Here is an 11180-nt window from a genome sequence, read left to right as displayed (position 1 = left end):
ACTGAAATGGGAAAATGGCAGCATTTCTGCAGAGTGAGAAGCATATCAGGAAATAGAGGGTTCCCGAGAAGCAAAAAGAAACCAGTGCCAAGAATTTAGCTGCTTTTCATTGCTTCTCTGAGAGTCAACTGGCAACCAGTCGATAAATACATGTTTTCCCCCCTTCCTCTCAAACCTTGAGAGCTGATATTTTGTGGGAGTGTTGTTTTTTTTTATACCTGCTACCCAGCAGTGAAACAGAAAACACAACAACACAGAGGCATCATGAAACTGTCGATACTGCTGCTGTTGAAATCATGAGACTTGCATGCTCTGGGGAAGCAGCTTGCAGTATAAATGTCTTTAATGTCCAGAAAACGATATGTTGTCTGGCTGTGCTGAATCGTTAGCCTCCGGGCTAACCTTGGTTTATGACAAGAATGCTTAAACAGATTTAGAAGAACAACTTTAAATGTAATTAGAAGTCCTTGCTTAATGTATGGCTCTCAATGACATGAGCTTACAGATTATATAGATTTATGGTGCAGTATGTCTACTAAAAAATGCAAATTCCAAAAGTAATTTTTGAATTGAGAATACAATAGCTAGGGCAAATACATTTCATTTAATAACTTAGTGAATTACTCAGTTCAATCAATACTGACACTTGAGTATTTAAAATACATGTCTGTGCATAATTAAAGCTTGCACTTGATTGGGAATGTACTCCCAAAGATCATTCGTAAAAATGTGGCTTTTTTTTTTTTTTTTTTTTTTTTTAAAAGGACTTGGTCATTAAAATGTTGAGCCGCTAAGTCATAATAAAATAGACCCTGGTAGCTATTAAACTAAGAAATTTCAAAGACCCTCCATAAAGACTTTCATTGAACAAGAGTCATTTGTTGCTTGAATGAACTGACATGGCCGCTGTTTAAATTAATGGCTTTTGTGTTCATCACCTCACCAATGCACCCACAAACCGCTTAAATGATTTACCATCATGCATGTATACGTAGCTGAGAGGAAAATAAACTCCTACATGTGCTTACATGTGTGGTGTTTTTTTCCAATTATGTCTATTAAATTATTCATGCTGTGTATAAGCTGTTAAAGCAGGGAGAGATAAGAGGCTTTTATCCTTTAATACAGCCAGATGAAATGGACAATTATGCAGCTACATGGGCCCTAAAATAACCCATCAGATTCAGGAATGTCCTTGTAGCAAATGAAAAAATGAGGAACAAGCACACACAGTAGCTTCTCTCACCCTGGGCATCCCTTTGATTCTCACCTCTTTTTATATCATAAACACTAAAAATACCCCAGTGACCCTCAGGAGGGAATGTGCATATTCAGCTTTCAGCTCTCACAGCAGTAAACTCGCTGACATCACCGTGTCCCGAGCAGGTGGAGGACACCAGGAGCTCTGTTTTTGGCTTTCATCTCCAGGTAAGAGTAATAGTAGAGCAGCCATGAAGTGGATAACTAAGCTGTAACTGTGGCAAGTATGACTTTAAAACACAGTCAGCAATATTTGGAGTTATTTACTTTTCATGTGTTCAATTTCATTTTTTTTCTTTAATGCTAATTACCGTGGCAGAAGATGTTTGAGCCGTTTATCCATTCGCTGTATCTTGGCTAGTTATTTTAATAACATTTAAGCTTTATTTTAATATTATTTAGGTAATTTCAACCATATACGAACTTGTGAATTGGAGCAATTTCTTTAATTTCTGTAATTTTGCTAATTCAGCTAACACTTAGCAGCTCACATTAACCATTACGTTTTGTTTGCTAACGTAACGTAGGCTACGTAACTCGGATAACTGAGCAATTCATTTTGTATTTATTAAACATTTCAGCTATTCACTAGCTACTTTCAGCTTTTATGACCTTTAAATGTGTAAATGCCTGCTTGTTCAGATTCATTTCAGTCAGAAGTACTATTACAACATGTAATGTTTGGTTGTTACAGCTGAATGTCAAAGTTCCACCTTTAATGGCTTCAGCTAATACTACTCCATGTTCTCAGCTAAACAACATCACCGGTGCTCAGACCTTCCTGGGAAAACTTATTTAGTTTAGATAAAACATATATACCAAATCAAAAAAGTTACCAAAAAAAAAAAAGGTCTTACATGTTTGCAATATAAAACAAAATATACATATAAACAAATGGAAAATACCATGTACATACACTGTCTGGCCAAAAACAAAAGATTTTTGTTGTATCTTGTTGGACAATGTCAGAAGGTTTATTTCCATCCAGTATTGCATTCATTTTTCACCAAGATCTTGTACCTACTGATGATGAGAGAGTCTGACCACTGAGCAAAGCCTTCTCCAGCACATCCCAAACATTCTCAGTGGGGTCAAGGTCTGGACTCTGTGGTGGACAATCCATGTGTGAAAATGATGTCTCATGCTCCCTGAACCACGCTTTCACAATTTGAGCCCCATGAATCCTGTCATTGTCATCTTGGAATATGCCCGTGCCACCAGGGAAGAAAAAATCGAATAACCTGGTCATTCAGTATATTCAGGTAGTCAGCTGACCTCATTCTTTGGACACATAATGTTGCTGAACCTAGACCTGAGCAACTGCAGCAACCCCAGATCATAGCACTGCCCCCACAGGCTTGTACAGTAGACACTAGGCATGATGGGTGCATCACTTCATCTGCCTCTCTTCTTGCCCTGATGCGCTGGTTCTTAATATTATTATTAGCCTTTAATAATGCGTTGGACAGTTCTTAACCCAATTTTAGTAGTTTCTACAATCTCCTTCGATGTTTTCTCTGCTTGATACATGCCAATGATTTGACCCTTCTCAAACAGACTAACATCTTTTCCACGACCACATGATGTGTATTTAGACATGGTTGTTTAAGAAATGAGAAGCTACTCATTGCATCAGTTGGGATTAAATAACTTGTTGCCAGCTGAAAGATAATCGCCCATGCAGTAATTATCCAATAGGAGGCTCGTACCTATTTGCTTAGTTAAATCCAGGTGGTGACATTTTTTTGTGGCCAGGCAGTGTGCATTGTACATATGTGAACGTACAGACAGAAGTAAGTATATGATTAAATAAATAGAGACAGTAAAAATAAATATAGTAAATATAGACTACAAAATGTTACTGAAAACTACTGAAATGTGTTATAGAAAAAAATACAGACCTACAGTGAACTTATATACGGTCACTGTTAATGCACTAACCACTGTGTCCCCAGAGAACTATTAAAGTAGTGCTTTTTTTGATGGCATTTTTATTGACATCTCTGAGATGCTGGGCACAGCTTTGTTTCCAAGGTAACATAATAGGAAACACTTTTTCACTGACAGAGATTGTCAGTGTGGTCAAAAAAGACAAGTCATGGAACCGTTTTATTTATATGATGATTGCAGTGTTCACATGTCGTCTTTTCTGTGACACTCTTCAAAGTGCTGCACGAGCATTTCTTAATGGTGTAATTGCTGTACAAATTCTGCACAAATATTTTTCCCCCCCTGTGTATACAGATGATGGATCCTTAATTTTATCCAGCCCTTAAATAAAGAACTAAAGTCAGACTAAATATAATAACAATAATGCAATATATTTCTAAGGGGTACCATATCTTTATCACAAATGTAGCATGTGGCCATTAAAGGTCAAACAATTTACCAGTGAAAAATCACATATACCAGGAATTCTGCTGGAGAGAGAAATATCATAAATCACACTAAGGTCAGTGTACAGTATATGCAGCACCACACAATACTGTATCCCCTGCAAGAAAACACATGCAACATGGAAGAAAGGCATGTTTTGCTAAGTTGTATTTATGAATACACATACTGTACTCAGATACTCAAATGACACGATGACCTATGCCTGAGGTGTGTTATGTATTACTAGTCAGAATTATTCATCTGTTGATATTTACCGTAGCTGCTTTACTAAACAAATTTTCCTCGCTATTATGCATTTGCAGCCCAGGAGACAGTGGGCTGGTTAAGTTTATGTAATTACAACTGCAACAAGATGAAACTATAGCTATGCTTTAGAGCTTAAAGGCTGCATATTTAAATATGTTTAAACATAAAAGTGTTTGTTGGCTGTCCAAAATCAAAGCTTCAACATTTAGTGTGTCTATTGTTTATCCCAGTAAAAACTAATGTTATTCATTGCACTAAATTATGCTGTTTGCTCAATAGTTTTACTTTTTTTTTTTTTTTTTCATCTCAGTTGAAAAACACTTCACCTTTCTTATATAATAATCCACCTTGAGGAGTCTGAGTTACAGGGTGTTCAGAAATATGATGTAGTTCTTTGTGTGTGACTAACTGAGCTCAGTTATGCGAACTTACTCACTTGGCTTCAGCTGACTTCCCATCTTTATTATCATATTTTAGTTATTAATGTATGATTGACCTATTTAAGTAATGGTATACATTTATCATTCTCTATGCCTTGTGATTATATATTTATTGCTTGCACATGCTTCCTCTCCGCTCTCTGTCCTTCTCTTATTTTCTTTTTCTCCTTTCCCCTCTTTTTTCATCACCCGCCTCGTTCTGTCTCTCCCTCTCTCTCCCCCCCTGCGACACAGCCTCTGTCTCTCTCTTTGCTGAGGTGGCTGTACCTGCTGTGACTTTGACAAAGTAGTCTCCACGCGTGTAGTGGTGTATTTCTGTGTGTGTCGATTCAAGGATGTACAAGAGTGTTTGTGTGCGTGCGCTGCTTGCACTTCCTTTGTTTTTAGTTTGCACATTTGTCTGTTTCATTTGTTTAAGCATGCAGTGTGCATCTGTGTGTGTGTGTGTGTGTGTGACCACACTGCAGCACACCTACATCTACTGCTTATGTCATACTATGCTCCTCTGTTGTGTCCTCCATTACCCCTCACTTTTTTCCATCCCTTGCTCTCTTGTTCACCTTGTTCCTGCCTGCGTGACACCCACCCCTTCATCGTCCCTCCCCCTTTGCGCTCACACCTCCCTCTGCTTGTCTCCTCCCTCTCTGTCCCCTCCCTCGTGTTTGCTCCTTCCTCCCTCTCTCATTGATAGTGAAGCATATGTGACTAGAATACTGAGGAGCTAATCATTATTCCAAAAGCAGAGCGCAGTGCTCGGGCAGAATGTCAATTCTCCCCCCTCCCGCTGTCTTGCTCTCCCTTTCCCTCCCCTCTTTTGCATGCTTTCCAAGCAACAGTTAACATGGAAGCCACATTTGTGTTCCACAAAGAGAAAATTAAGCACGTGCAATTTGCAACACTGGGCTTTTAACACCAGCGGTGAAGTGCATGTGTAATGGTTGAGCAAGGTTTACATTTGCGCTGTAGATCGTTGTTGGAGTGTGCATGTGTGTGCGTTATGTAGTTGTTATGTAAAAGCGCTCCACATCAATTTGTCAAGAGCAAAGTGGTGTGGGATGGAGTTGGGAGAGAGGCAGCTGTTGAATGCATATTTAGAGAGAGAGGAGGGAGACTGAACCAGAGTGACAGCAGACTTTCAGTGGATGCGGTTGGGCCTACATCATCCGTAATATTAAGGTGAACGTCCTTGTAGCATTTCAGCATGTTTGTGTTATGTAGTATACACTCGAATGACTGAGGTTTGATAAGAAGTCGGTCTCTCTCACATGGCACATTCAGTGTTACCCATTAGAGCTAAAAAAGAAAAGGACCAGGGGTAAATTAGGCAGCACACACACACATACACACACATCTGCAGGGCGTGTGTCAGTGTGTGTGATGGAATGGGAGAGACAGCGCAGGGAGACTCCTCCTGACTTCTTGAAATCTGCAGCTGTGGGTCACAGCCAGGGGTAACGCTGTGTACGCAGCCCTCCAAAGACACACACACAGCACGTGTAGAGAATAAAAGAGAATTTCACATTTTCAAGTTGGACGGATGCACGTACAGTCATATCCAAATGTCCGCACACGCATACACAGAATTAAAAAACAAAAAAACAAAACGTGGCCTAAGGGAACCTGTGACATGACATGGTTGCAGTCTAATAGGCTCAAGCGTGAGTGAGTAATAGGTGTTCCAGCACTGTCCGCCCACTGGACAAAGACATCTTGAGATGCACATTATTTCATGGGATGCAAAGTGAATAGGTGAAAACATGATGAAGCGGTGGGAGGGTGGGTGTATGGGGGTTTGAAACCAAAGCAGAGGAGACAGCTCAGCATTGTCACATACTATGTTTGCTTCCTTGTTTGATTAGGGGACAACTTAGTGGACAAACCGGAGTTGATGTGTCCAAAGGCTGAAATCAGAGGCTATAAGTTAATATGGGAGACACAAATAAGCTCTAAATTTACATGCCTTTATTCAGATTGTAACTGGACCAAGAATTTTAAGGGTTAGGGTCAGTAGTTAAGTAGAAATAGATGCACAACAGAAATTTTTATTCATCTTATTTGAAATATTTAAAGCCAACACCTCTTTTAATGAATGATTTGCAAATATCACTGTAAGGCAACACAGTTTTGTCACTAGCAATTATAGCGCCACCTCATCCACAGAGTGACAAAATCAATGATTCAACACACTGTGGTGACTTTAATAGCCTTGGAGGACATGAAATGCTAAGAGCGCACTGGGGCTGTAAGGTTAAGAAAAAGATCCATACCGAAAAGGCTACTTGGGCCGACCAGAGAGGAGCAAAGGCACCATGAGGCCAATGTCCCAGCCTCGTTAGGGGGGAAGAGACGGCATAGCACGATACAAGTGGGATATGGGAGTTAGACAGTGACATCATACAGTGTGAGCGGCTTCTCCGGAGACTGCTGTCTACTTTCAGTGGGCTCATGCTGTTGTAGAGGTGTGCCTTATATGAGTGAACATTATAAATAGTGAGAAGGGTGTCAGCTTCATTCAAGGAAGTCCTGCATGAAGTGTCATGCTGCTCTGGTGAGAGGCGGGATGATTTTCAGCAGTGTGTGTGTATATGTGCGCAACCAGTTGTGGAAGAATCCTTTTCTGGATTAACAGCAGAAAACCTACAATATACAACATATCCTTAAATGACAATTAAAATTCACCAATTGAAATGGAACTTTTTGGAAAAGTATTAACAGAAAAATATACTTAAGGTAATTACAAGTGCTCATTGTGCTGTTACCACTCCCATCAAAAGATATTCAAGTTACAGTAATATAATGAATATAGATTTAAAATCCAGACTTTTTGCTTTAATTTAAGGGTAGTCACGTCCACACTGGAGGAAAGATGTGGGAATTAAAACCATTTTAGACAGAGCAACTGATCTCAGGTGCTCAAAAGTGATCGGACAATTACCCAAAAAGAGAACAGCTACACTGCCAGTTGGGACATAAACAGGCCTGTCCAGTCTGGTATATTTGGATAAAATCCGAATGACAATTAAATAAAATATACTAGTGGCCAAACATATGTGGACCTGTAAATCTATTAAAAAATATATGATGTTGGCGGGGCGGCGCAGTGGTGTGGTGGTTAGCACTGATGCCTCGCAGCAAGAAGGTTCTAACTAACTCAGTTCTCCCTGTGTCTGCGTGGGTTCTCTCCAGGTACTCCGGCTTCCTCCCACTGTTCAAAGACATGCTGGTTAGGTTCACTGGTGATTCTAAATTTGCCGTAGGTGTGAGTGTGAGTGTGAATGGTTGTCTGTCTCTCTGAGTTAGCCCTGCGATAGACTGGAGACCTGCCCAGGGTGTACCCCGCCTCTCGCCCGATGACAGCTGGGATAGGCGCCAGCCCCCCCGCGACCCTTCACAGGACAAGCAGTTACAGAAGATGAATGAATGATGCTGGGGTGGGTTTGTAGTACGGTAGTGTTTTTGTTCGTTTGTTTTTTTCTAGTGGTGCAGTCTTTGCATGTTCTCCCTGCACTTGCAATGACTTTCTCCGTGTCCAGAGACATGCTTGTTAGATGAATTGGTGATTGCCGATTCTAAATTGGCCGTAGGTGTGCATGTGAGTCTGAATGGTTGTTTGTCTATTTGTGTTAGCCCTGTGATGGACTTGGTGAGCTGTCATGGGTGTACGCCGAATCTCTCCTAGTGTCAGTTGTGATAAGTTCCAACCCTCCATACGATGAGCGGCGTTAGATAATGGATGGGTGGGTGGACAGATGGATGGCCTAGGTTATGGTTACGACCATAAACTGGATGATTCCTGATTCATGAAGAATTACATAGCAGCACTCATGTAATACTTAGGTGAAGTTCAAATACACTTCAAATCTATATAACATATAAGGCAAATTATATACCTATATAGTTTCCATCACTCTGTACTGTACGCCTGCGGTTGGGATAACCTCATGCTCTGATCGGATTTATGTATATTTATGTGTGTGCTCGCCTCTACTTGTGCATATCAATGACATTATGTCAATATGTGCCTCAGCATGTGAGCCCACATATGTGTTTGCATCCAGTTCCGCTGTGTGTGTGTTTGCATGTGTAGATATGTATTTGTTGTGTGCGTGATGTGTGTCACCGGGTATGAGACGAGTTGCGGGTGGTGTGATGGTGTTTGTCACCCTGAGCATGTAGCCATGTCAGGGTAGTTTACTGTGGGTTGGGATGTAACACATCCCTATGATTACTCTCTTTCTCCCACTCTGTCTGTGTTTCAGATAGTGTGTGTTTTTGTTCATGGACAGTTGGGTTTTTTTTAGCCTTTCCTCTTATTTCAAATGCTTATCGGAGAAAATGACAGAAAAGAGAAAGAGAGGGTGAGGGGAGATGATATTCATCTTTGAGAAAAATACATAGAAGGGAGAGAGAGAGAGAGAGAGAGAGAGAGTGTGTAAAGGAGTGGGTGTTGGGAAGGAGGAGGGAGGAAAGGGAGAGAGTGGGAGGGTGCACAGAAAGAGAGAGAGGGAGAGAGAGGGAGAGCTGATTAGATTGGAGAAAGCCAAGGAGGTACGGGTGTAGTATTGAGCAAGGGGAGAGGCAGAGGGGAGGGTGACTAAGTGAATGCAGTTGGCCATCGCGTGTCGCCGTATCACAGCGAAGTCTACCGGCAGGCGGATGGATTGGACCTGAATCAACAAATGGAGACAGAAGAACTGGATGTACACTGCATATGAGGGGGAAACAAGAGAGGATAAAGAGTCTGCCTTCATATGCTTTTATCTCTGCATCAAATGCCACTGTGAGGGACCCACAGGGAGGGAAAAGAAAACAGCGGACAACTCATTTCTTTCTACCACCCTTGGAAGCAGACAAGCCTTGAGCCGGAATAGAGTCAGCTGTGGGACTCACTGGGATTTTGAATATAAGCTCAGTAAGTATTTGTCTAGGTTGTGTATAGGCGCTGGATGAGCTTGTAAATGTGTGTGTGGACTGAAGCCTCCAGCTTGAGCGCTGCCTCTGACGCTTTTTTCACGAAGAAATAGGAAAGAGAAGATAAGCAAAGAGGGGAATGCAAATGCAGTTGTGCTGCAATGTTTCTTTTAATGTGATATGCTCTTTGCATCTCTTTTTTTTAATTCAAGCAACTGGCCGAGACTTGACTGTGTGTGTTTGTGCCTTTTCCTCCACAGAGCCAGAGTGTGAGTGAGTGTGTGTGTGTGTGTGTGTGTGTGTGAGCTGATAATAGCAGCTCCATTGGTATTCAGCGGAGGGAGCTCCAGGATCTCGCTGCGCCTTTCCCCAGGATGGGATCACAGAGCAGGGATTGTGCTTGCCTGTGGATAGCCCGCTGAAATGGGTGAGTGTCCACCTCTCTCATCCTCTGTTTTTTCCTCTATTCTCGTTTGCTTCTCATTTTCCCGTTTCTTATATCACCCTGGCTGTCTCCTTTTCTTCAGTCTGCTGTTACGTTTCACTTCTGATGGGTTTCCTTGTGACTCAGCCACTCAACCCATCCAGTCCACCTCCCTACCACAGCCCCACCTGTTTCCCTCCATCCCTCCATCCACCCTCTTTTCATCTACACCCCACTCCTCTATCTGGACATAAACAGGCACGTCCACTTTGATGGATTTGGATAAAATCTGAATGGCTCACTTCATTTTGTTGCCCCCTTCTCCCTGCATTTCCTCTTTGCCTCTCTCTCTCTCTCTTCCCCTCTTCGGCGCTGCCACCCCTCCCCCTCCTCACTTCCATCCCTCTCTTGGTCTCTTCTGGCTCCTCTCTACATTCTGTTTGAATTCAGACGTTTTAGGTGTCTTTCCTGACACAGGCAGTAAATGGAGATGCCTTGGGTATGTGTTAGTGTGGGTGAGAGGATTGCTACTTCTGTGTCAATAATTTCTTATAGCGTTTCAAGTGTGTGCGTGTGTGACACAGTGCAGAGTGGGGAAAGGTATGTGTTTAGCCTCAGCATGTGGGACAGGCAGTTATGAAGTAGATCAATGTATTTAATTGCTTAAGGCATGACAGCTTTGACATTGTAAATGCATAGACACACACACCATCACTCATTTTCCACACACCTCCGTCTTTGCGCTCCTTGCTGACATACCTTCTGCACACCAATTCACACCACCTACATCTTTTCACACCTGCGACACCATCGCATGCTAATGGTGCCAACAAAGGCTGTGCAGATACAGACTTACAATGGCAGACACTGAGCACTAACCTAACCAGTGAGCCAGAACAGACATACACATGGTCTCGCCGTGAATGCTCCCTGTGGAATATGGGTGTCACAGGAGGGTCAAATCTATCCACACAGCAGTATTGATAGGAGCTGATAAACGGAGTGGTCTAATGTTTCATTGGAAATGGACCATCACCTCAAAGAGGAAGCGGCCACTAAACCTATTTAATGATTTAGTTCTGTAAAGGAGATGACACTATTACTGCGTCGCTTGGAATTGACATCTACTTTTAAAGAAGTGCATGGTTTCTGCTGCACGTGAAGGGATCCGTCTCTCAGCTGTGAGCCTTTTGATTGGAATTCACAAAATGGCTCTTTCATATTCAACAGGTGCAAAGTGTTGCATAGTAACAGAGGTGAGATTACCCATTGGGTAAGATTTGACATGGTGCTGCTATTTATAGATAAAAGTAATCTATTTGACAAAGGGTGATGTGATTTATTAGGAAATGGAAAAAAAAAACGAAACTTAGCAGTCAAGTCTGTCTGAGCACAAGGCAACATTAGTTTTGCCATCTGTCATCTGTTCACATACCTGTCTGCCTGGAAAATTGGTGTATTAATACATTTAATACATCTTGCCTCAATATGAAAGGATATAT

The sequence above is a fragment of the Chelon labrosus genome (assembly GCF_963514085.1).
Source record: "Chelon labrosus genome assembly, chromosome: 12".
NCBI lineage: Eukaryota > Metazoa > Chordata > Actinopteri > Mugiliformes > Mugilidae > Chelon > Chelon labrosus.
Note: the sequence above shows the minus strand (reverse complement) of the source record.